The 27,623-nt window shown below is 42.2% G+C and overlaps 1 protein-coding gene across 17 annotated transcripts in view; it reads right to left on the minus strand.

Annotated features, from left to right (window-relative positions):
* Positions 1 to 27,623, minus strand: part of RBM47 (RNA binding motif protein 47) — a 276,361-nt gene that overhangs the window by 109,134 nt on the left and 139,604 nt on the right. Inside the window, exon 1 of one of the 17 annotated variants that reach the window (XM_059887623.1) lies at positions 26,612 to 26,700. The exons of 15 other annotated variants lie outside the window; for them this stretch is intronic. The gene's annotated coding sequence lies outside the window, so the exon portion shown is untranslated. Of the gene's footprint in view, positions 1 to 8,413; positions 26,701 to 27,623 lie in introns of those variants that run through there. One more of the 17 variants, XM_059887624.1, reaches the window with a different exon arrangement.

Raw genomic sequence — 27,623 nt, forward strand, 5'->3', positions numbered from 1 at the left:
TTCTGCTAACTCCTCTAGTTGAAATAAGTAATCATTTGTTCCAAAGTTCTTCCCAACTCAATGGCCTCATTAACCAAGGTTGAGCTTTTGATTAACATACAGTGCTTGAAGGAACTTTGACCCAGAAAGCTGGCATCTGACTCGCTTCTGAGCCCAACTTGTGTCACGAGTGCAGGTTTCAAGGGTAATAAAAGGACCTGGCTGTTTGCTTACAGCAAACGGAGGTGGTGCCATGTCATTACAGAGCTTTTCCCAACTGTCCACCCAACCCTTGGCAAAGACAGTTTGCAGCCTGCATGTCAGCTTTTGGAGTCAACAGAATGAAAAGGTGTGTATTACCAAACTGAAAAGCACCTAAGTTCTACCTGGCACGTTACCTAAATGTCAGTTGTTTAAGAAACATGAATATGATCCCCAGATGACAGTGATCAGAGCAGAGATTAGGTGTTAGGGCAGGTGCATGCTGTCTACAGATTCTGCTTCAGTGAGCAAACTGCTCTCTCTCTGAAGGCTCCAGAGTTCTACAACACTCATCAGCCACAAGGCAGAGACCACAGCACCTGAACGTTCACGCTCTTGCCTATTTTAAGATGAATAGTGTCCTTCCCAAATTCATATGTTGACGTGTTGACATCATCCCTGCCTCAGCACCTCAGAATGTGACAGCATTTGGAGATGCCTTTTGAGAAGGTAATTAAGGTTAAAAGAGGTCATATGGGTGGGCCCTAAAGTTGCCCAGTGGCTCAGCGGCTAAAGAATCTGCCAACAGTGCAAGAGACAAAGGAGATGTGGATTCGATCCCTGAGTCAGGAAGATACCCTGGAGTAGGAAGTGGCAACCCACTCCAGTATTCTTGCCTGAAAAATCCCAGGGACAGAGGAGCCCAGCAGGCTACAGTTTATGCTGTCGCAAAGAGCAGACTGAGCCCTGCTATAGTATTATAGTTATAGTACAGTAACTAGAATCATTCTTAGCTGCTATTTAGGGCTTCTGAGGTGGTGCTAGTGGTAAAGAACCTGCATGCTAATGCAGGAGACACAAGAGACATAGGGTTTGATCCCTGGGTCGGAAAGATCCCCTAGAGGAGGGCATGGCAACCCACTCCAGTATTTTTGCCTGGAGAATCCCATGGACAGAGGAGCCTGGTGGGCTACAGTCCATGGGGTCACACAGAGTCAGACACGACTGAGCCACTAACACACACACAACCCAGTATGACTGGTGTCCTTACAAGAGATTAGGACACATTCACATTCAGAACAAGGGAAGACCCTGTGAGCACACAACAAGAAGCTGGTCATCTGCAAGCCGAGGACATAAGCCTCAACAGAAACCAAACCTGCCAACTTGATCCTGGACTTCCAGCTTCCAGAACTGGGAGAAAATAAATTTCTCTTGTTTAAGCCCAGTCTATGGTATTTTTTTATTGTAGCCCTAGTGATCTAAACCACTACCCACCTCTCTGTACCCACAACTATATGTCCCAGGACCAGGCAGATAACAAATGAGGAAGTTGACCAAGAGCAAAATAACAGGAGAGGTGTCAAATTTTAAAACTTTAAAAAATACTGGGTGGCCACACAAAATATGTCCACGGATTGATTATGTCACAGGCCTTTCAGTGGCAACCCCTGGGTTAGTTACATCATGCAATCAGATACTTAAAAGCGCCCACTATTCATCCTGCAACAAATATTAACTGAACACCTACTACAGGATAGATCTTATACCAGACACTAGGCATATCAGTGGTGACTAATATAAGGTGTCTTCTTTGTCTGCATGGTATGCGGTGGTCTGGGATAGGGAGCCCAGGTACTGAGCTAGGCAAGAAATGCCAAGTTGAAAAGACAAAGTTGCTGCCTTCCAGGGCGCTGCAGACTAACAAACCACAGACATGGAACAAGACAGTCATGAAATAATGGGACACCAGCTACACAACACAAGGGGCAATGGAAAGTGAAAAGATGACCGCCAACGTCGTCAGAGTTGACCCAGGAAGACATGAGCCAAGTTCTGGGGGATGAATAACAGTCTGCTTGTCAGACAGGCTGTCTGACAAAGCAAAATGGCTGTCTGAGGAGGCCTAACAAATAGCTGTGAAAAGAAGAGAAGCTAAAGGCAAAGGAGAAAAGGAAAGATATACCCATCTGAATGCAGAGTTCCAAAGAACAGCAAGGAGGAATAAGAAAACCTACCTCAGTGATCAGTGCAAAGACATAGAGGAAAGCCATAGAATGAAAAAGACTAGAGATCTCTTCAAGAAAATGAGAGATACCAAGGGAACATTTCACGCAAAGATGGACTCAATAAAGGACAGAAATGGTATGGACCTAACAGAAGCAGAAGATATTAAGAAGAGGTGGCAAGAATACACAGAAGAACTACACAAAAAAGATCTTCATGACCCAGATAATCACGATGGTGTGATCATGCACCTAGAGCCAGACATCCTGGAATGTTAAGTCAAGCGGGCCTTAGGAAGCCTCACTACGAACAAAGTTAGTGGAGCTGATGGAATTCCAGTTGAGTTATCTCAAACCCTAAAAGATGATGCTATGAAAGTGAGGCACTCAATATGCCAGCAAATTTGGAAAACTCATCAGTGGCCACAGGACTGGAAGAGGTAAGTCTTCATTCCAATCCCAAAGAAAGGCAATGCCAAAGAATGCTCAAACAACCGCACAATTGCACTCATCTCACATGCTAGTAAAATAATGCTCAAAATTCTCCAAGCCAGGCTTCAGTAGTTTGTGAACCATGAATTTCCAGATGTTCAAGCTCGTTTTAGAAAAGGCAGAGGAACCAGAGATCAAATTGCCAACATGTGTTGGATCATTGAAGAAGCAAAAGAGTTCCAGAAAAACATCTATTTCTGCTTTATCAACTATGCCAAAGCCTTTGACTGTGTGGATCACAATAAACTGTGGAAAATTCTGAAAGAGATGGGTATACCAGACCACCTGACCTGCCTCTTGAGAAATCTGTATGCAGGTCAGGAAGCAACAGTTAGAACTGGACACGGGACAACAGACTGGTTCCAAATAGGAAAAGGAGTACATCAAGGCTATATATTGTCACCCTGCTTATTTAACTTGTATGCAGAGTACATCATGAGAAACGCTGGGCTGGAGGAAGCACAAGCTGGAATCAAGATTGCCGGGAGAAATATCAATAACCTCAGATATGCAGATGACACCACCCTTATGGCAAAAAGTGAAGAAGAACAAAAAGCCTCTTGATGAAAGTGAAAGTGGACAGTGAAAAAGTTGGCTTAAAGCTCAACATTCAGAAAACTAAGATCATGGCATCTGGTCCCATCACTTCATGGAAAATAGATGGAGAAACAGTGAAAACAGTGGATGACTTTATTTTCTTGGGCTCCAAAATCACTGCAGATGGTGACTGCAGCCATGAAATTAAAAGACACTTGACCAACCTAGACAGCATATTAAAAAGCAGAGACATTATTTTGCCAACAAAGGTCCATCTAGTCAGTTCAGTTCAATCACTCAGTTGTGTCTGACTCTTTGCGACCCCATGGACCACAGCACGCCAGTCCTCCCTGTTCATCACCAACTCCCAGAGTCTACTCAAACTCATGTCCATTGAGTCGGTGATGCCATCCGACCATCTCATCCTCTGTCATCCCCTTCTCCTCCTGCCTTCAATGTTTCCCAGCATCAGAGTCTTTTCAAATGAGTCAGCTCTTTGTATCAGGTTGCCAAGGTATTGGAGTTTCAGCTTCAACAACAGTCCTTCCAATGAACACTCAGGACTGATCTCCTTTAGGATGGATTGGTTGGATCTCCTTGCAAGGGACTCTCAAGAGTCTTCTCCAGCACCACAGTTCAAAACCATCAATTCTTTGGCACTCACCTTTCTTTATAGTCCAACTCTCACATCCATCCATGACTTCTGGAAAAACCATAGCCTTGACGAGACGGACCTTTGTTGGCAAAATAATGTCTCTGCTTTTTAATATGCTGTCTAGGTTGGTCATGACTTTCCTTCCAAGGAATAAGCGTCTTTTAATTTTATGGCTGCAGTCACCATCTGCAGTGATTTTGGAGTCCAGAAAAATAAAGTCAGCCACTGTTTCCACTGTTTTCCCATCTATTTCCCATGAAGTGATGGGACCAGATGCCATGATCTTAGTTTTCTGAATGTTGAGCTTTAAGCCAACTTTTTCACTGTCCACTTTCACTTTCATCAAGAGGCTTTTTGTTCTTCTTCACTTTTTGCCATAAGGGTGGTGTCATCTGCATATCTGAGGTTATTGATATTTCTCCCAGCAGTCTTGATTCCAGCTTGTGCTTCCTCCAGCCCAGCATTTCTCATGAAGTACTCTGCATATAAGTTAAATAAGCAGAGTGACACTATACAACCTTGACGTACTCCTTTTCCTATTTGGAACCAATCTGTTGTCCCATGTCCAGTTCTAACTGTTGCTTCCTGACCTGCATACAGATTTCTCAAGAGGCAGGTCAGGTGGTCTGGTATTCCCATGTCGTTTAGAATTTTTCACAGGCTATGGTTTTTCCAGTAGTCATGGATGGATGTGAGAGTTGGATTATAAAGAAAGCTGAGCACCAAAGAATTGATGCTTTTGAACTGTGGTGCTGGGGAAGACTCTTGAGAGTCCCTTGGACTGCAAAGAGATCCAACCCGTCCATCCTAAAGGAAATCAGTCCTGAATATTCACTGGAAGGACTGATGTTGAAGCTGAAACTCCAATACTTTGGCCACCTGATGCAAAGAACTGACTCATTGGAAAAGATCCTGATGCTGGGAAAGATTGAAGGTGGGAGGAGAAGGGGACGACAGAGGATGAGATGGTTGGATGGCATCACCGACTCAATGGACATGAGTCTGAGTAAACTCTGGGAGTTGGTGATAGACAGGGAGGCCTGGCATGCTGCATTTCATGGGGTCGCAAATAGTTGGACACGACTGAGCGACTGAAATGAACTGAACTGAACTGTCAGACAGGATGACAGATGAAAAGAGCACATTTTCCAGACAGAAGGAATAGTCAGCTCCTGTGTGTGGGACAAGAGAAAGCACAGGCTTTTTGGAGAATGAAGACTAGCTGGACTGAGGGTAGGCAGTGGAGGGAGCAGCAGGATTCACGGCTGAACAAGGCGAGGAGCTGACATTTTACTGCATGGTGAACCACTGGAGAATTTTAATCAGGAAGGTGGCATGACCAGGACTGCTTGTTGGAAAGATCACCCTGACCACAATGCAGGGAACTAAAGGCAGGGTGACCCAAAAGGAGAAGATGAAGGCAGGAACCAGGGAAACAGACATAGGGAATCTGGGCAGTCAAGGTCACGGATGCGGAACTGAAACTGTCATGGCGTTCAACCGTGGCCACAGGTGACACTGTCCAAGAACATTAAGTGCATCAAGAGAAGCACTAATTTTTTAAGGGTACTACTTTGACTGATGAGAACATACATTTCCTAGGAAGCTTTTATTTTCGTTTATCTTACATTTCACACCAAGAAACTAACTCTACTCCTTTTTATCCATCAAGGTTACATGTGACTGTACCTCAGTGTTCTCATCTAAATATGGATAATAATGGTACCTCCTTCAGATTCCTTGAGCTCATTAATACAAGTAAGTAAAGTGCCAGAAACGCATTATTATTAAATCAACTATAATGAGAGCAGAAATAAACTTTAAAGGACAAATGGATAATTATTGACTGTGCAGTTAAGGATAATCCTCCCACTCAGTGAATACGAGGCAGATTAAAACCACCCCTACAACCACAAAGAGTAAAAACTTATATAATTGCCTTGAAAAGGAGCTGCCTCCGATTTCCTTAATCTCTCCAGAGCTCTCACACAGCCTTTCAGAAAGGACCCTAAAGTGCATGATCATTAACTTCAATTTATAAAATGCTTTGTCTCAGGTATATATATATATTATACATAAGATTAATGATCCAAGGGGATGTGGGACCTGCAAAGGGAAACCCACTGAAAGAGGCACTAGAGAGCTTTCTATAGAGATGGAAGTTCCTATATCTTGACGGGCAGTGGCTCCACACCTGCATGCATCCCACATGTCACTAAAGCCTGTGTGAATGTTATTATATGCAAATTATAGTTCAATAAAAACTGCATAAGGACAAAAGGGCTGGAAGATGGGGGAACTGGGGACTCAAGGGGAAATGGATACTCATATTTCAAAGAAAAGGGAAAATAGATATGAGTGAAAGAACTTGCCTTAAAACATTTAATTTCCAAAAACACTGTCTCTTAGAATGGATGAAGCTGGCTAAGAATGTAAAAACTCTTCCTTATTCAAGAAACATTTTGAGAAATTCAGCACTTTATCCTCTGTCTAAAGAACAGAACTTTTTACCCCTAGATTCACTGGACAAGCTGCCCTCTTGTGGCTCTGATAAATATTTACCAAGCACAAAAGTAGGCAGTTACTAAGTTATTTGGGTAGCAAGCCCAGCCTGGCTGTAAATAAATATTCTTCGATGACTGGGAGTGGGTATGCTGGCTGCTTGCATACACGAGGTGCACGGGCCATCCTGGGCTTGTGTCACAGCTGACTTTTAAATAACTAAGAAAATAGGGTTGCCACAAAATACATATTTTTGAGGCTAATAAATTCAAGAGACATTTTAACTGAATTTAAATTTCATTTTCGTAATATGGTTATCAGCATATCAGAAGCAAACATCTGTCTCAAGGTGAGTGCAAAGAAAACAGAACTGAAAGTTTCATTCCCACCATCTGTGAATACTTTTCAGTATTCCCAAGATCAAGTTTGCACGAAGAAAGAAAATAACAAGGCAGGAAATACCACCCAAACACTGGTTGGTCTTTATTAACACTGGTGTGCATCCCAGCTGGCGCTAGCGGTAAAGAACCTGCCCGCCAATCCAAGAGACATAAGAGATGCTGGTAGGATCCCTGGGTCAGGAAGACTCCCCTCGGGGAGGGCATGGCAACCCACTCCAATATTCTTGCCTGGAGAATCCCAGGACAGAGGAGCCTGGCGGGTTAGTCGATAGGGTCACAAAGAGTTGGATGAGACTGAAGCAACTTAGTAGGCAGGCAGGGAATCTAAGTGTCTTATGAAATATTAAATGTTTGTTTAAAAAAATAAGGAAGAGAGGGAGGAACAAGTAGCATAGTTTTTCAAAAGTTACACTAAGAAAAGAAAAGACGGCATAAGCATTAACTCAAAAGATGTTTTCTCTTTAGAAAGCAACACATCTTAATACAAAACCTTTTGTCAAAAAAATACATAAAGAAAAGACAAAGATATAGATGGAAATAGATGCTGTATTTCAACTGTTGACATGTTCAAGATGCACCTAGTCCAGATCCAGCAATATCAGGCTGGACTAAGTTAACCTACACCAGGGTTACAGTCACTCCTGAAGAGTGACTGCTAAATCCATATTCTAGTACAGCAAGCTTTCTCGAGCCTTCTTTACTCTGTACTTCCTTCCCAGCCTCTCTACCACTTCCTCACTCCAATGTGCTAGCTTTCTCAGTTCCCTGCCTCAGACCCCACCTGGAATTTCCTTTCCCAGCCTTCCTTGTCTGGCTCTCCCCACAGCTGGACTCACCCCCAAGCAGTCTTCCCAGATCACTCTGTGAAGACAGCCCTCCAATCACCAGCCCTGTACTCTCTCTCTTCTTCCCAAGATACAGGAATTTCCATCTCTCTAGGAAGTTCTTTATTTTTCTTTGATGCACTTTTTATTATCTGGAATTACATTGTGTATTCATTTTTATCACTTTTTGTTATCTCTCTACCCCAATGAAATGTGAGCTCCCTGAGAGAAGGGGCTTTCTCTCCTGAAACAGAGCCTGACACTTGTCAGTCCAAGATAATAAACCCTAATGCGCTGTTTCAACACTCTATCACCAACAAGTTCTTCCTCAGACCTATCTCAAGTCTCTCTTACTGCAACAAAAGCAAATATTCTGGACTTCCCTGCTGGTCCAGTGGTTAAGACTCTACACTCCCAATGCAGGGACCCAGGGTTGGATCCCTGGTCAGGGAACTAGATCCCACTTGCTACAAGCAAAATATCCCACATGCCACACAACAAAGATCGAAGACCCCAAGCGCTGCAACTAAGAAAGTCAAATAAATAAATACACTACACATATATATGTGTATTTAAAAGCCCCCACTATCCTTTATTTGAATCCTAGAGTGATGGACAGGGGTTGACCAGCAAGCTGTTAAATAATTCTTCAGGACCACAGACTTTTGAAGGTGAAATGGAGCCTTTAGTTACAACTGACTCCAGTTTTGATGATAAGGACACAGGCTCAGAGAGGTTGACTGGTTTCTCTAGGCTCACCCAGAAACAGTGACTATCAGCAAACACCACATCACATCAAGGGCACAGAGTGCTCACCTTATTCATTCCTATAGTCCCAACAGCCAACACGCCGCCTGCCACCAAGAAGTGTGCCCAAGGAACAAGAGTCCCCACTTCTACTCTTAAGTGCTCATTCAACTGAACTGACTTCCTTCCTCTCATCACTGTCCCACCTATAACTTCCCATCTGAGAACCGTTTCCAGTCACTTGTGTCATGTGTCATCATTTCCTGTCCTCTGTACATATGTATGACAACATACCAGACACCACAATTGTCTATCTGGGGGCTGATCTGATTCTAACAGAATTAACATTGTCTAGCATGGAAAATACCTAGGAAAAGTGGAATAGGCAAGGAAAAAAAAAAAAAGGAGGTGGGTGGGCAGAGGAGGGGGATCAAAAAGCTAGCGGTGTCTCCGACCATGGGTGCTGTGGCAGTAATGCAAGGCAGGAGCCCTGTATGGTCCATATTTGTTTTCTTTAGCTCCTAGCAGTGAGCCTGGCACATAATCAAAACCTATTTGTTTCGAGGAAGAAGACACGGAAATAACACTGCAGATTCAGCTTACTCTCAGTCCGTGTATGTGGGTGCTCGGTCATGTCTGACTCTTTGCGACCCCCTAGACTCCAGCCCACCAGGCTCTTCTGTCCATGGGGATTCTCCAGGCAAGAACACTGGAGTGGATTGTTATGTCCTCCTCCAGGGGATCTTCCCAATCCAGAGACTGAACCCGTTGTCTCTTACATCTCCTGCACTGGCAGGAGGATTCTTTACCACTAGCGCCATCTGGGAAGACGGTACACAAAGCTTTTGGCAATCAAAATTTCACCTCCCTGAAGGCATCCACAAGAGCTTTTGGGAAACATTGAGACAGATCTGCTAGGAATCTGGAATGATCTTTTCCACATTTGTTTGCAAAATTACTCTACCGAGCTGGATAGGAAAGCTGTCAGTGGGGTGTGAGCAAGACAATGTGTAAGAAGAAAGGGTGTGAGTGTGTGTGTACATGCATGGAAGCATATGCTCATTGCAAAAACTTCAACAATTATAAATTGTTTCGCCTTTTTGCTCATGGTACAGATCTGCCCACCAATGCAGGAGACACAAGAGACGTGGGTTTGGCCCCTGGAGTAGGAAATGGCACCCCACTCCAGTATTCTTGCCTGGGAAATTCCATGGGCAGAGGAGCCTGGTGGGTTACTGTCCATGGGGTCGCAAAGAGTCAGACACGACTGAGCAACTAAGGAAAGCACTATCCTCCAAATGAATTCTTTGTGGAAACTCTAAGCTACTTAATTGGGTCCAGCAGTGTTCTTACTTCACGAAGTACTTGAGGTAAACTCTTTAGCTCTCAGTTCAAATGTTACTTCTTCGGGGTAGCTCTCCCCTTCAGCAGCCCAGATTGTTTCGCATCTTGGTATGAGCTTTCCCTTGTAGCACTCATCATGATGTGTGATGAACTACTATTTGCTCACTGCCTGGTTGTCCACCCCAAACTGTAATCTCCATGAGGGCAGGACCCTTACTCGGCTTACTGTATGCCCCGTGCACAGTCCAGCACCTGACACCAATACATATTTGCTGAAGGAATGAAGGAGTCCTGAATGTCACGACAGACACGCAAGAGGTGGCCAGCACTTCACCAGCAGACACACAGTCTGCTCCCACCTCTGAATTGTGAAAGCCTTATTGCCTGTGCAATTCTATTTGGCAATTCATCGCCCAGTGACGTGTTATCACTACAGTTTTAGGTTATTACTCTTATTTAACTTTTAGCCTGTTTAGATCTTATCTTCACAACTAGATTTAGAAGCACATCAAGTGTAAGCTGTACTGCCTTGAAGTCCTCAAAGCTCCCTCACTGGTGCTCTTTGTAAATGGTTGCTTTATTTGGTGCTCAAAACAGGTATTTTTGCAGCTAATACTACTGAATATTGAAGCCCCCAATGTCAGAAGAGTGTCCTAAAAAATGTTTTTAAATAAATCAGGAGAGCCCACGAAGACTTGAGTGTTGTTTAAATACAAAACATGGTTCTAACTTTGCTTATGTGAGAGACTCGCACAAGGGCAGAGAACATCTTAATTCAGCAGAATTCTTTTTAGTTTCATGAAATATCCCTTCCACCATCCTTCAGGTCCCACCCAGCTCAGGAAAACTCTCAGTCGTGCAAAAGCAGGATTTTTTTGTTATTTTGCTAAGTCAGGCCCTTTTTTATAGGGTAGAAAGAACACTTGTTCCCTATTTCTCAATTCCTCATTTCTGCTGGCAGCACAAAATATGTCCTAGCCCTGACTCTCAAGCACAACAAACCACAAATGAAATAGATAACTCCGTGTGCCTTCAAATCTATATTTCAAGCAGTTTTAAATGGTTATTTTTTTTAGTCTAATTACTTATGATAGATGTTAGCTGGATTAACAAACAGGCCCGTGAATCACTCATCTCTAGCCAAGCACTCAATTTCAAGCATTACCCTGTTCTCATTTTCTGCTCCGACCCTCACAGAAGCAAAACAGTGAAAAAACAAACTCATCAGCTAAAATGCGGTTGTCAAAACACAGCCAAACCACTCAGAATGTTCACAATTTGGGGGTGTTTCCTAACATGGCTAGGGTCACTGACAGTTAATGGTTTCACCAACATCACCTGCAGAATCTGAATCCACTTCGTGAAAATTGCAGAAAATCCCCCAAATGCTTTAAGTACTCACTAAGGTCACCCTTTAAAATATAAGGGCATACATTTCTGAGTTATGCTTATCTTTACTTTCCCGAGGCGCAGGTACTTTAGAACTGAGATTCTGCAGGGCCCGGCATTTCCTTCCCACCTTCAGGTGACCCACAGAACTCAAAGCATTTTTGCCAGGTTCCATTTTAAAAAATCTAATCAGAGCTCACAATATAACCAGTTCCCTGGGGGGGAAGACAGATGACCTGGCTGTTCCTCCCGGTGCGGCCCATGTGTCACTTAAAGGCCGAGCAGCCAGAAGGTGGCTCTGCCTGCCCCTTCCCTGCATCCTCCTGCATTTCAATTTTCAACATATTCTCTACATTGTGTTGATCTATGTCCTTTTTGACGGCTGACCACCATAACAAGTCCAAAGTTGATGCTGTTGGGACTTCCCTGGTAATCCTGTGGCTGAGACTCCGAGCTCCCAGTGCAGCGCGCCTGGGTTTGATCCCTGGTCAGGGAACTAGATCCCACACGCCGCATCTAAGGGTTCACACACCACAGCTAAAGATCCCGCGTGCTGCAACAAAGATCCAAGACCTGAGTGCCACAACTAAGTCCCAGCGCAGCCAAATTAATTACTGATTTTTTAAAGTTGATGTTGTTCTCTTTTCTTTCATTCTTTTTTTTTTGGCCGGGCGGGGGGCGGCATGTTTTTAACACTGGCTGAGTGCCAGAAACTGCATTAAAACAGACCATGTGTCTGGTTTTAATTCTCCAACAACCAAGCCAGGTGGGAACTGGTAAGCCTACTTTCAGTGAAGGAAACTGAGGCTTGGAGAGTGTCTCATTTAAAAAAAAGAAAAGGCTTCTATGAAGTAGACTAGGGGGAAAAAAAAAGAAGTAGGCTGATGCTTAAACTTTGGTCTTTCTGGTATTAATATTATTCCTTATCTTAAAATAATAGATTCTTCCGCTAGGAGATCAGAAATCTCTGTCAGTAACAGTCATCAGAGGTCCACAGCGCACGGTATGCTCAGTAACTAGAAACAATACACCATGTTTTACATTTTAACATCTCCCAAATAACCAATCTGTATCTTTAAGCTATCACTTAAGTCAATTACGTGTTTTACAATCTGTACAGTCAGATTACAAATCAGGGAACAAGCTCCTTAAGAGAAAATCTTCCAGATCTACTAGAGTTAAAGATATGCAAAAACAACAGAAACAGACTATTGGTCTACTGGGCTCCAAGACTATAAGATAAAAATGAATAAAGAAAAAAAAGGTATTAATGACTATCAAAAGAAGAGGTGGGTCCCACTGGGAAGCCCAGGAAAAGCTGGACAGAAAAAAATCGACGGTGCCCACTGGAACTTCCGAATTCACTGGACTTCAAAAGGTTTTCAGCTGCCAAGACAACAAGCTCACCCTACGGTGAAACAGGCTGGGGTTGCACTGGGCCAAGGAAGAGGGTGCAGTGAGATTTTAGGTCCCTCTTCTCCTCAGCTCTCGTTGCATGCTCATCCAGTAGTCTTCCAAAATAATTTGCTTCTCCCTATCCACTCAAGGTTGAGACAGAATGTGCTCATTTCCTCAAAGTAACCTTATTTCCAATAGTCAACAAATATTTATCGGGGGCACGCTGCAAGCCATCACCATGCTGGGTGTCCCTCTAGACCTGCCCTGCCTTGGAGCAGGAGCATTCTCATCCCATGGCGCCCCTCCGAGCAACCGTCTTCTGAAAGGTGGAGGACCACTGCCCTGGAGCAGTTTCTCAAGCTGATCTAATTACCTGGAGAGCTTGTTAAAAATCAGACTCCTGATTTTGCCTTGGACTTTCTGCATCAGCAACACCAAAGCAAAGGTCTGGAAATCTCTCATCTTAAACAGTCCCAGAATTACTGTCCCAGTAATTCTATTCATTAAGGAACTTTTTCGACTTCAGTCCTTTGGTGATTCATTTAACCTATTGTGGGTGTGGGCTCAGAGGCAGTATATTTAATGCAATGTGATACACTGGGGATGGACTTCCCTGTAGTCCAATGGTTAAGGCTTCGCCTTCCAATCCTGGGGGTTCAGGCTCCATTCCTGGTTGGAGAGCTAAGGTCCCACATGACTCTCGGCCAAAAAACCAAAACAAAAGACAGAAGCAATATTCAATAAAGACTTTTAAAAATAGTTCACATTAAAAAAAAAAAAGACTGAGGAGTCAGAGTATTTAAAAACTGCTTTGAGAAATATGAGCTTTCCTGATAGCTCAGTTGTTAAGGAATCCGCCTACAATTCAGGAGATCCAGGTTCGATTCCTGGGTTGGGAAGATCTGCTGCAGAAGGCATAGGCTACCCACTCCAGTATTCTTGGGCTTCCCTTGTGGCTCAGCTGGTAAAGAATCCACCTGTAATGTGGGAGACCTGGGTTTGATCCCTGGGTTGGGAAGATCCCCTGGAGAAGGGAAAGGCTACCGACTCCAGTATTCTGGCCTGGAGAATTCCATGGAGTGTATAGTACATGGGGTCGCATATAGTCAGACATGACTGAGCAACTTTCACTTCTTTGAGAAATAATAGTATAACAGCTTCTATGATCAAACCAAGGCTCTTTTCTCCTCATTCCTTTGCCCAAATTCTACCAAACGAAGTCTCAGAAACGTGGATCCTATCTCATTGAGATCTCAGATGACGTAATATTCAGAAGACCAGCAAATGTTAGGTAGCCCACACTGATGGTGATATTGTGAATTAACACAGCCCTTACCCAATGCTTTGAGCACTTGAGCACTCAGTACTTTGTCAACAGCCTGCCAAAGCCTATGGAAGAATTTATGTGCACAGTGCACTGCTCCTTGCAATAGGCAACATAATTTGTCCACATGATGCTTCCTTTCTATCTATGATACTCCCTAGGAAGAAAAACTTGTTTCACTGATAATATATTTTTCCCATACTAAGTAGTGTTGGTTCAATACACAAGGATGCTCAGAAGTAATATTATTCTTAGAAGAGACATCACTAAGGAATTCACTCCAAGGATAGAGTCATGTTGGTGGGTGTGAAGTTCCAAATGAAATATCTCAAAGAGGGTCAAATCCAGTGATAAACTGGCAGTTTAAAACCAAAGTGAATGAATCCATGTGCTACATTATATTGGCATTCTAAAGTACATTTTAGTATGATCTCGGACCTCTAAACTTTTCACCACTCACCTAAGACTGGCTCCAAATAAATCCTTTTTGCTTCATGAACAGCATTTAAACAATGAACACTTTGATGATCTGTGGTTCTTTAATTTTTGTTTTTCCCTCTCTCATGATTAAATGGCTTTAAAAGCTGTAAAATATTCTCTGAACTTTGTGGCTGTGTTGTGATTACCCTACGGGATCCCCAGAAGTCAAATTCTTCTGAACCATGCCATCTTAAAACATTTAAATACCATAGATATTTACTGGTTGATTTAGATAAGAAAACTGAGATTCAGACAGGTAACTTGCCCGAGGTTACATGGCCACCCAGAACTGGGGACTCTCCCAGGGCATGCGGGATGGGATGGTCCTCAGAGATGGTAATGTCCAGTAGGCAGGACCTGGGTGGACTCTTCCTGGTATATTTAAAAGTTTCAAAACATACAAGGTATAGAGGTCATTCCTTTCTATAGACCAGAGTAAGAACACAGTTCCCACATTGCTGTGGTGAGTGACTATTTGACTTAGCTCTGGCCAATGGACAGAAAGAAAATGATGTGTGCCATGATGACGTGATGTGGACCTGGCCCTAAAAATCTATTCCCTTGGGTTTTTTCCTTGTCTGGATGACTGGGATAGCAATGCCTAAGCAACTCTGGACATCACATGCTGGAAAAGGCAAAGCTATTCAAGGAATAGCTATCAAGGACTTCCTTGATAGCTCAGTGGCTAAAGAATCTGCCTGCAATGCAGGAGACCCTGGTTCAGTTCCTGAGTTGGGAAGATCCGCTGGAGAACGGACAGGCTACCCACTCCAGTATTCTTAAGCTTCCCTGGTGGTTCAGATGGCAAAGAATCCACCTGCAACGCAGGAAACCTGGGTTCAATCCCTGGGTTGGGAAGATTCCCCTGGAGAAAGCCATGGCAACCTGTATTCTTGCCTGGAGAATCCCCATGGCCAGAGGAGCCTGGTGGGCGACAGTCCATAGGGTGGCAAAGAGTCAGACACGACTGAGCAACTAAGCACAGCACATTTTCAGTCCAAATCTCCTAATGAGTTCATGGAGGTGATACTCTGCAAGCCTGCACACACACCAGGACTTCAGGAACTATATTTCTATCAGGCAACCCGCTGACATCTTGGGGTCTCTACGTCACTGCTACTTAGCTTATCCTGACAAAAACACAAGGAATCTCTAGACTGGGAAAACCACAGCTTTAAAGTAGGAAAAATAAACAGCCCAGGTAACAGATCTGTCGGTTTATTATCAACCACAAAACAACAGGAAGGAATCAATGGGACTTGAGGAAGAGTAAAACACACCAGACTAACTTAATTTCTTTCCACAACACAAGAAAAATCCCTATCTTCTTTCAAAAATCTTTTATTTATCTATTTAGCTGCACTGGGTGTTAGTTGCACACATGGGATCTCTGATCTTCATTGCAGCATGTGGGATCTTTAGTTGCGGATATGGGATCTAGTTCCCAGCTCAGAGATCAAACTTGGGCACCCTGCATTGGGAGCATAAAGTCTCAGCCACTGGACCACCAGGCAAGTCTTGAAAAAACCCTATCTCGATTTTAGAAACGTTCCTTTGTAAGTAGCTTTTTAAAACACAAAATGCCTTTTTCAAAGAAAGAATGTTAGAAATGATGTTCAGAGCCCCAGGCCCTACAAAAAGCTTTTTTCACCCAAGTGCAATAGAAATGATTCTAAAGGTAATACCCGTCTTGTGGGCCTCGGAGGCCTGAAAATCCTCAGTGGGTGAAAGGGGTGTGGATAGGGGCAGAAGAGCTTCTAACCAAAGGCTGAGGTATAGAAGGAGGGCTCTGGCATAGGTGGCTTGGCCAGGCTGGATAGTGGGAGTGAAGACTGGGTAGGGGCTGAGACACACTTGCTCTTTAGCAACCTTAGTCTTGGTGAGAATACAAAATTCATTGTTCAGATGCAACATTCCTCATCTTGTACTTCATCAAGGGAAGCAATGAATTCAACTAAGTTTCCACAGTGTTTCTGATTTGATCCCAAATGGCAGTTTCATTAATGAGCTGTGAAGTTATTTTCTCATTCATCCTGAGCTACCCTAGTGATGTTAAGCAGTACTCAGCATGATACTTGACACTACATAGCCTTGTGATAAAGAGGACTGCAAAGACACTGACACACATCTGCCAGCCAGCCTCGGTGCTGGAGCAAGGTCTTTGATGCCCCTGCTGGACTGGATGTCAACTTCTACTTGTTGGCTTATGGGAAGGTCTAGACGTCCTGGGGAGGGGGCTGGGCAGGCCAGGCGGTGGTGGTAGAGACACAAGGGAGACTTGGAACAGCAGCTATCCATCAAGAGGTTCAGAGAGAGTGCACTATTTTAACAACCAGCATGGCCGAATCAAGTGCATACAGCTGTTTACCATACCTGGCGAAAAGTTCAAGCTTTGGAAATATACCTAAGCTCCAGTCTCAGTTTTGTTACCATACAATTGAGTGAATGTGGGTAACTTATTACTTATATTCTCTGAGCCTTAGTTTGCTCAACTGCAAAATGAAGATGAAAACATAGATACGAAAGCAACTAATATAGTGTGTGATTTTAGTAGGTGCTTAGTAAAAGCTAGTTTCCTTAAAACCTCCTCAAGTTATACCATCTTCAGAGCAAGCTCAAGGCACAAGGATAAATGATAGAGGATAAATGATAAGGATACAGAATGAAAAGGATAAGAGGATGGAGGGAGAGATGGGAGGTGTGAAAAAAAGGCGGCAAAGAGGAACCTGGGGGGGGTTGGTACCCGTTGTTGAGAAGAACTGCTGCCAGTGGTAGGGACTCCCAGACCAATTAGACCTTTGTGTTAGAGTTGGACTGTCTTGATTCAAATCCTGCTCTGTCATTATTGGCTGTGTGTACCTGATTTAATGTCTCCATATCTCAGTTTCTCCATTTGTACAACGGAGATAATTTTAGCATCTACCTTCTGGTTAATAAGCATAAACTGAGCTACAGGTAAAGTGCTAAGAACGGTGCCGACCAGATAGCCTGAAAGAAAAAGTTAGTTGCTCAGTTGTGTCTGAGTCTGTGATCCCATGTACTGTAGCCCGCCAGGCTCCTCTTGTCCATGGAATTCTCCAGGCAAGAATACTGGAGTAGGTTGCCAATTCCTTCTCCAGGGGATCTTCCCGACAGAGGGATTGAACCCAGGTCTCCTGCATTGCACACAGATTTTTTACCATTTGAGCCAGCAGGGAAGCCCTACCTGATAGCTATTTTGATAGCCTAGCTGATAGCTATTCTTTATTTATACTATTCATTGGTGGCACTGTGAAAAAAAAAGAGCACTGGACTCAGATACAAAAAGCTCTGCCACTTCCTCAAATCCCACGGATTTTAGGAAAGTTATGTAAATGACAGAACCTGAGCACAAGTATCTATAAAATGAGGGAAGCATATTACAGCTAACATTTATCGACCACTTAATATGTGGTTCTCTCATTTAATGATCGCAATACTTTAATGAAGATTCCCTTATTACGTCCATTTTCCAGGGGAGGAAACTTGATCTTCAAAAGGTGAACTATCTAACCAAAGTCACAAAGCTGGAAGAAGTCCAGCCACCGCTTCAAAGCCAGTCTGGTGAGACACCAGATCCTGCCCTCTGAAGCACTGTGCTCTGCTGTCTCTGACCTGAGATTCTGTGAAAGCAGCGCAAGCATGCTCGCAGCGAGTCGTGAACAATGCCGTAGCACAGCAAATGCGTCTCAAGAAAGGACTGCAACCCAGTGTCCCTCAAATTCTACTAGGGCTAGCCTAATACAATCAAGATAAAAGAGCTTTCAGTTGTCTGACATGACTCAGGGTGGGGCAGGACTCAGGAGAGAGAGAGGTATACAAATAAAAGCTAATGCTGGAGAATCAAGAGGCCATGAGTCTAATATCATAATAGCCTTGATAAAGTCATCATGCTTTATAAATAAGACAATCTAAAATGACTATGTATATATTAAACCATACCCTGACATCTATTATGACCTCAGTTGAATGTTTCTAAAGTCCCAAAATGAATAAAATGAATAAAACACCTGAGAATCCCAACATTCCTTTTTTAAAAATGTTGTCTCTACCATATTTTTGAATGGAAAAACTCAACATCAGATGTTATTTTGCATTAATGCATAAATTTAACATGTCCACCTCCAAAGAGGTAACAATGGAATTTTTTTAAGGGAGGGGCGGTTTTGAACTAGTTAAGTGAATCCTAAAATTCATAACCAGGAGAATCCTGATAGAAGGGCCACTAGCACTATCAAACACTGAAACATAGTAGAAAGTTTTAATAAAGAAATAGTTTGACCCAGGAAGAACATAAGGTAATGCTAAACCTCAAGTAATTTCTACAAAAACTTTTTCAAATACAGGATCCAGCATCCAGTCAAAGTGATGCAACACAACATGTGTGAGAATCAGCAGAAATACAGGAAATAAAACGAAACCCACGCAACTCTAGAAATAATTATTTTGAAATTTGACTCTAGAATTCATAATTTTGAAATTATTAGACAGACTATAAACAATTATGATTATCATGCAAAATGCAGTATTATCATCAAAAAGCTTAATAGTTAGACAACGGCCTTCTCAGCACCAACAATGGAAGCCAGAAAACAGTAGGATGATATCTTCAGTGTGCTGCAAATCAACCTTATGATGCTATTCTTATCGAAAATACCTTTCAAAAATGAAGCTCAAAATAATGGCATATTCTGTAAAATGAATAGTGAGTTTGTCATAAGTAGACTCCCACTAAAGGAGGCTCTAGAAGCAGCAGGAAAATGGTCCAAGATGGAAAGTCAGAGAATACAGGATATAATGAGGAACAATAAAAATGTTAAATTTAAATAAACACTGACTACATAAAACAATCATGATCATTTCTTACTAAGTTTTACAAATAAACAAATATTTCATAAATTAAAAATACTATAAAGAGAATTAAAACACATGACAAGAGAGGCACCTAAGTCAGTAGGTGGGGAAATGAATTTAAAAGCTGTCCAGTGGTTTCCTTGGTGTCTCAGGGGTAAGGAATTTACCTGCCAATGTAGGAGGCATGGGTTCAGTCCCTCAGCAGGGAAGATCCCACAATGCCACAGAGCAACTAAGCGCCTGCGCCACAACTACTGAGCCTGTGCTTGCAACTACTGAGCCCACGTGCCCCAGAAAGCACACTCCACAACTAAAGAGTCGTTCCAGCTCGGCACAACTAGGAAAAAGCCCGGGAAGCCACCAAGACCCTGCACAGCCATAAAAAAGTAAATAAAAACTGTCTCATAACATACAAAGTGAACACTAAAAACAGAATTCCAAACTAATAGAGGGGAAAATGGAATGATAAAATATACACACCTATACACAAAAATCAAGTTCTGGCACATAAGCAGTCACAGCAATGACTGAAACAGAATAGAAAATCCAGAAATATATCCAAGTCTATATGGAAATTTATTAGACAACGAAAGGCGCATCTCACACCAATGAAGAGAGGGACTATTCAACAAATAGTCTAGGTGTTGGGACATCTGGAATTTCATCTAGAAAAGTTGGATTTATATCTCATATCAGGATAAATTCCAAATGGATCAACTATAAGTTCTGCAAGAAAACATGGGAGAATTCTTTTAAAACCTTGAAATGAGAAAGACCTTTCTATTGTGACTCATAAGCCAAAAGCCATAATAAAAGACTGATAAATTCAACTAGATACAAAATTTATTTAAACCACAAAACAAAAACAAAAGATGAATAATCAATGGAAAAATATTCACAGTTCGTATCACCAAGAGCTCATTTCTGTAATACCTAAAATGCTTATACAAAGCAATGAGAAAATGATCAATAAACCAATTAAAAAATGGGAGACAGCGCTGACCAAGTACAGATGACTTTAACCTTTATAAAAATATGCAAATTGAAAATACACTGAGATATCATTGCTCATGTATTAGATTGGCAAAACCCCAAAAATAAGTTACAAATTTACCATAACATGTTTTTAAATATAAATTTATTTATTTTAATTGGAAGCTAATTACTTTACAATATCGTATTGGTTTTGCCATACATCAACATGAATCTGCCACGGGTGTACACGTGTTCCCCAACCTGAACCCCTTCTCCCACCTCCCTCCCCGTACCATCCCTCTAGGTGATCCCAGTGCACTAGCCCCAAGCATCCTGTATCCTGCATCGAACCTGGACTGGCGATTTGTTTCATATATGGTATTATACATGTTTCAATGCCATTCTCCCAAATCATCCCACCCTCTCCCTCTCCCACAGAGTCCAAAAGACTGTTCTATACATCTGTGTCTCTTTAGCTGTCTCACATACAGGGTTATCATTACCATCTTTCTAAATTCCATATATTACTGTAACATATTAACACGTTATGTTGCCAAGGCTATGAGGAAACTGGATGTCTCATACATTTCTCATGGGAGTATATATTGTTACCCCTGGGAAAGACATTTATCTATCATATTATATCTCTATTATAATTATTATTGCATATACTTTTTAACCTAGCAATTGCACTTTGGAGAATTTATCCTACAAAAGATATATTTTACACTTGCAAAATGACGTGTACAGACAATTTCTTTCAGCACTGTTCTTAACAGCAAAAGACTAGAAACCAATCAAATAGGATTCTAGTTAAATATCACGGTATATCCATACAATGAAATACTATATCTGTTTTGTTTTTTTTTTAAGTCAATATGAGGGACTTCTCTGGTGGTCCAGTGGCTAAGACTTGGGCTCTCAATGCAGGGGGCCTGGGTTTGATCCCTGGTCAGGGAACTAGATCCCACATGCAGCAATGAAGATGAAAGATGCTGCAACTAAGAGCTGGTGAAACCAAAATAATAAAAATAAGTATAATAGTCAATGTGGAAAATCTCAATGTACTGAAATTGAGAACTCCAAAAATGTATTGCTAAGTGAAGAAAAACAAGTTACAAAACAATTCACCTAATAGTCTGCCTTTTGAGGAAAAGGGGAGAGGGGAGTAGATGTTATATGTACATGTATAGCATAAAGAAATTTCCAAAGGATAGATAAGAAATTAAGACAACTGATATCCACATCTAGTTTATTTGAACAAAACAATCAACTTAATAATGAAAAAAGTACTGTGTCTTCATCATTATGCATTCTGTCAACTTAATTTTCCGTGAAACACTTTATTTATTCATTTAAAAGCAGAGGACAGGGTAGCCAGGCTTACGGCTATCCCTGGGGTCGAAAAGAATCAGACATGACTTAGTCACTGAACAACAAAAGGTACAATAGATTAAAATTAGCCACAAAACTGTGAAAGTGAGAATGGAAAAGAAGACTTAATCTGATAAGCATATATCATATCCATCTTTAAAAGATATATAACTTCAAAACCATTATCTGCATTATCTCTGGGTGTGGGCTTAAGACGATTTTTATTTTCTCCTCTGTGTTCTCAGCTTCTTTATTGGCCTGCATTATTTTTATAACTGGATTAAAATTTATTCTAATAAAGTAAATATTATAAACACTGTCTTCAGCATTTAAGAAAAGGAAGAAATGTTGATTTAGAGGGTAATTAAAAACTGAAACAGTTTAATAAAGATAATTGGAATTTCTATGTCTGCAAAACTTTATAAAAATAGTATTAGACATCTTGGATTTAAATATTCGTTTGTTAAATGCTCAAAGGTGGATCAGATGGTCTTTTGTCACAACGCTGTCACAGTAACTGGAGAGTGGTGTTTAGGATACTTTTTCAGTTAAATAATTACAAAGAATGAGGCTGACTGAATAGGTAGAAAAATCTAGATTGCACAAATAGTTTTCAGTTCTGAAGCCTCTCTGTAGGCGTTATAGATTATTTCAAATCTTCTCCAAGAATCTAAGTTCCTCCAAAAGTTTTTACAGAGAATACAGTTTTATTGTTTCAGAAGTGGCCCAGACAAAAATAGCACCATGAGAAGAAACAAGCTTCCTAGTAAGATCAAAATTAATTATGGTTTTTCTAAAAAAACTTAAAAGACTTTTATATACTCAATTCCAGTAAACCTCAGAGGACACGCTACTGAAACAAAAGAAGTTAAGACCAGAAAGAATTTCCACAGATTTGAGAAAACTCAATGACCCTTTCAGTCTGTTAGGCAAACTTGTGTTCTGTAGGTATGTTTTAGAATTTTGTAAGTAACCATGTGATCATAGATGATAGGAGGAGGAGCGAAGAAGAGGAGCAAAATTGTACAGAATGAACAAAAAAATTAAGAGAAACTCATACAGATTACAAAGATGATCAGGAGGTCAGTTTTCTAAAATGTAGGCACTGTTATCAACCTCAGAGCAATGGTCCTCAACTGTGGCCCTTTCGCCCCCCAACCCAGAAGTTACTAGGCAATGGCCAAAGACCTGGTAGCTCAGACAGTAAAGAATCCGCCTGCAATGCAGGAGACCTGGTTTGATCCCTGCGTTGCGAAGGTCCTCTGGAGGAGGCATGACAACCCACTCCAGTATTCTTGCCTGGAGAATCCACATGGACAGAAGAGCCTGGCGGGGTACAGCCCGTAGGGTTGCAAAGAGTCAGACATGACTGAGCGACTAAGCACAGCATAGCACAGCACATAAGACGTTTTTGGTGGTGGGTGCAAGCAGCATCTAGTGAGTGGGGCTACTGATACCGTTAAGCATTCTACAATGCACCGGACAACATCCCACAACAATCCAAAACATCAATTTTGCCAGGCAAGGTTAAGACATCCCGGCCTCGGTGGAGGGGGTGAGCGAGTGGGGGGCGGGGTGTGAATTGACCACACAGAAATACTCAACCAATATTACAATTCACAAATGAAGTATTATTACCAAAGCTACCTATAAGGAAGTAGCTATCTAAAAAAAACATCGTCAAGGTGTCTGGCCCTGAAATTTGAGTTACAGCTTTGTCTTCAGCCTCCCTTTAGGCCACTTTGATCAGGGCCTGCTGTGTGCCAGGGTAACCAACTCCCGTGGATTTGCCCAGTACTTCCCCAATGGCTCAGCCATTAAGAATTCGCCTGCAATGCAGGAGACGCAGGAGACAAGGGTCAGGAAGATCCCCTGGAGTAGGAAATGGCAACCTACTACAGTATTCTTGCCAGGAAAATCCCATGGACAGAGGACCTGGCTGGCTACAGCCCCATGGACAGGAGACTGGCAGGCTACAGTCCATAGGGTGACAAAGAGTCAGACACAACTGAGCCCAGCACAGCAGCAGCAGTCCTGGTTTTAGTACTGAGAGAAGTAAAACCACTCTGTTGACCCAGAGCACAGTGTCGTTTGGTCACAAGAGAAAAAAATCTGGTTCCTTCATGGATTTCTCTGATCCTTTTCTTATATGTAACAAGCTCCTAAAGATCTGGCTCCAGGAGGGAAAGACAGGGTTTGATCCTTCAGATGCTCTCTGTATCTGAAGACTAACTTGGCATCAGTCTTAGTGGGAAGGATGGAGCCTCCTGGGTCTCTGGCTTGTCTAAAGTTCATTGTTCTACCCCCACCCAGGCCCAGGGTCCAGAATCTTCTTTGGATAGGCGCCTGGGAAACTCTGCTGCCCTGGAGGACCACATACCTTGCTAAGAGGGAGGGTATGTAATCAGCATACCCTCCTGGTTTACCTTTCTTAAACTCCCCCTGGGGAAGAACTCCAGGCAATGGAATGCATTTTTTGAGAGTAGAAACCTTTCCCCTTATCTTTCCTACATTATAGTAAAAGATAAATCGCTCAGTCATGTCCGACTTTCTGCGGCCCCATGGACTGTAGCCTACAGGAGGATGTAGGCTCCTCAATCCATGGGATTTTCCAGGCAAGAGTACTGGAGTGGGTTGCCATTTCCTTCTCCAGGGGCAGGGATCGAACCCAGGTCTCTTGCATTGCAGGCAGATGCTTTACCCTCTAAGCCACCAGGGAAGTCCTACATTATACTCTCTCCTATTTCTTATAAATGTGAAACATTCTAACTACTGTCTGTCCTCTGATCAAAGGACATCATGAAATGTCATAAGAAAGCAATTCACAAATCGGAAAATAGAAAATAAATGTAGCATACTAATCTCTCAATGAGAAATCATTTGTCTGAGGTTAGCAATGGACAGTTATTTCTCTTTCTTGCTAAACACTTACAATTAGCATATGGTAGGCACTGTTATGGGGCTTCCCTGGTGGCTCAGATGATAAAGAATCTGCCTGCAACGTGGAAAACCTGGGTTTGATCCCTCGGTTGGGAAGATCCCCTGGAAAAGGGAGTGGCAACCCACTCCAGTATTCTTGCCTCGAGAATTCCAAGGACAGAGGAACCTGGTAAGTTACAGTCCATGGGGTCGCAGAGTCAGACACGACTGAGCAACTAACACACATACACAGAAGCACTGTTATAAGCACTGTGTGTGTGTTATCTCATGTAATATTAACAAAAATCCTATCAAGTATTACTATGATGATGCCCATTTTACAGATGAAAACACTGAGGTAGAATAATATTAAATAACTTTGCCAGGGTCGCAGAGCTGGTGGTAATGGGAGATTAGATTCAGGCAGGCTGGCTCTGAAGTTCATGCTGGATGCTACTACCTATCACTCAAGCCATTTCAGGAGAAAGAAAAGTGGCTTAGAGAAAATGCCCTCCCACCTAATGCATCATGAACTTTGAGCCCACACCATGCAGTTGGTTGCTTGAGGGCCACGTGCTGAAGCAGACACCCTGAGCGCGTCACTCATAAACACATGACTGTGCTCTTAGTTCCTTGTGGGTTTGCTTCCTGAAACAGCCCTTTTCGAGTGCTGAGCCAACAAACAGATGGAGACCAGTTTCAGTTCTGGGAAGAGGCTAAACCCCATCTAGCCAATAACTGCCTCCACACTCCCACTCTCTGAGCTGGTGACCCCAGTCCAACACAGGGCACGGGAACTTCTTCAAACATGGAAACGCCTGCTCATGAGGGTCCTTGACAAACACCCTATTAGCAGACTAGACACCTTACAGGCAACCTCAGAAAGACCAGGGAGTTAACAGTTACATGAAGACAGTTCTGGAAACAGCTCACATGTCTGACAATCCAGACAAGTGGAGATAGTATAATAGGTACCTGTCAGATTTTATGAAAAAAGAAAGATGTTCCTCTTTGCCATTTATTCTCACCTCCTCTGTCCCAGTGTTTAAAAAATCCTGTGTTCCCTTCCCTGATCCTCTCTTTGGGTGTTTCATGCTTTTAAAAAAAATGTCCGGAATAACTTTATAGTTACAGAGAGACAGGAACGCAGCCAAATCAGAAACCAAAAGCCCCAGATCTCTGCCTTATCAACAAGCACTTTCAAACTCTCGGATTTTCTCCTACTTCAGCACAAATCTTGAGATTAGATAGATATAGTACCATTGTGTTATTCCCTGGTCAAGAAACCAACAAATACACAAGTATCATCTTTTTTCCTCCCTAGCACTTAGTTGTTGATTAAATGGTCTCCCTCGGACTCCATTTTCTACTTTCATTCATTTTTAGTTTTCTTAACTTTATATATACATACATATAAATATATATATATATATATTTTTTCTTTCACCTTAAACTCTCGAGCGACTATATTACTTAGGATATGGAGAGGACAATGTCTCAAATGCCTTAGGACTGACGAAGACAATGCTCATAAAATGCCTGACATAATGCCTGGTGCATAGTAGGTGCTCAAAACATAATAGCTACAGTCAGTGAACAAAAGCCCTCAATTAAACAGAATCTACTAGTTCTGACTGTCTATGTAGGTAAAATGGCATTGATAACATTTTAGAGTAATTACAAAAAATAAGATCTGACTTCAGGAAGAATTAGATAATTCACTGGACCCACTTTATGGAGGTCGTTCAAATCAGATCAACTCTGCCACATACATGGGTAAATCCACATGAACAAGAAGCTCTGGGGAAATTTCTGAAGCATTTTCCTCTGTGGATCTTTCTCTCCAAAGATTTTGGAGTTACTATGTTGAGAAAACGGATGTTAGGGTAGTTACTGATCAGCAGAAATAAAAAGCATTTTCTCCCAAACTGATCATTACGATAGAGAAAATTTTAAGCAATATCTAATAATTTTTTGAGCCCAAAAATGCTTTTTAGAGTGCTCCTAAATTCTAGTTCTGTCTAAACTCCAGCGTGCCAAATACCATGGGCTTCTCTCCACTAGGAAATCTTTTCTAACTAAACTTTGCTTAGTTAGCAAAGTCAAATAATTCCACCTCATGGGCATTTTCTAAATTTGTTTACTTCTACTTAAAAAAAAAAAAAAACACAACTAGAATCCAAGTGACTTACCTGTCCGCTTAATTCCTTTCCTCTTCCTCATTCTCCTCCTCCAACTTTATAGTGCCTTCTCTCAGTTGTGAAAGATAATCAAACTGCACAACAAATGAGTTTGGGTTCCTCATTTGAAACCTAAAACTCTAGATCCTCTTCCTGGTTTCAGGGCTCCAGGAATTCCTCAGAACATTACAGGAGGGCCTTGTGGACAAGCGATGAGGAACCTCCCACGTGTGACAGAGGCTCTGTGACCAGAGCACAGTTGATCTACACGTTGAAGGGAGAACAGGCTTGAGATTATGGTTGACAGCACCTGCCAGTGAGTCAAGCAGCTGGGGGCTGGTTCACAGGCATTCACCAATGGCGTCAGTCGCCTGTCCCCTGGTCCCGGCTGCACCTCATTCTTCTCTGCAGTGCTGACCTCCCATGGCGTGGCAGAGCCAGAGTGAGTCACACATGTCCCGGGTCCCATCCTCCTAGTTGACCAGCTCACAGTCCCACCCTTACCCCACCGCAGGTTTCCAACATGGACTCCAGTAGTCCTGCTTAAGGGCGTCTATGCATGTGGCAAGAACCTGGCCCTCGCTTTCAGACAGATGTGATTCTGAATCCTGAATCACTCTTTCTTGCTGATAACTTTAAGACCATCTCATATATAAAACTGTGACAATAATAACAACTCCATGAGCTTGTTAGATGTCATGGCAAGGACTCCAGGGGCTAGTATACAGTAGAGGCACAAAAGAGTCAGCTATTATTTTTGTTACACTGGGACTCATGGTCTACCTCAAGAGCTTTCAACAAACAGTAAAAAAAAAATAGATTATGTTAGAACAACTTTTATTTTACCATCAAATTTAATCACTTTTTCCTTCTCCTAAAATATATTACTTGACAGGACAATGCTGCATCACTAACCCTCTAATAATATTATCAACCTCAGACTGGAGTCAGCCCAGGTACAGAAAGTGCCCTGGAAGACTCATTAAGGGTTCACTTCCCTACAGAGAATATTTTCTAATTTAGG

Source organism: Bos taurus, chromosome 6 (assembly GCF_002263795.3).
Source record: "Bos taurus isolate L1 Dominette 01449 registration number 42190680 breed Hereford chromosome 6, ARS-UCD2.0, whole genome shotgun sequence".
NCBI classification, from domain to species: Eukaryota; Metazoa; Chordata; class Mammalia; order Artiodactyla; family Bovidae; genus Bos; species Bos taurus.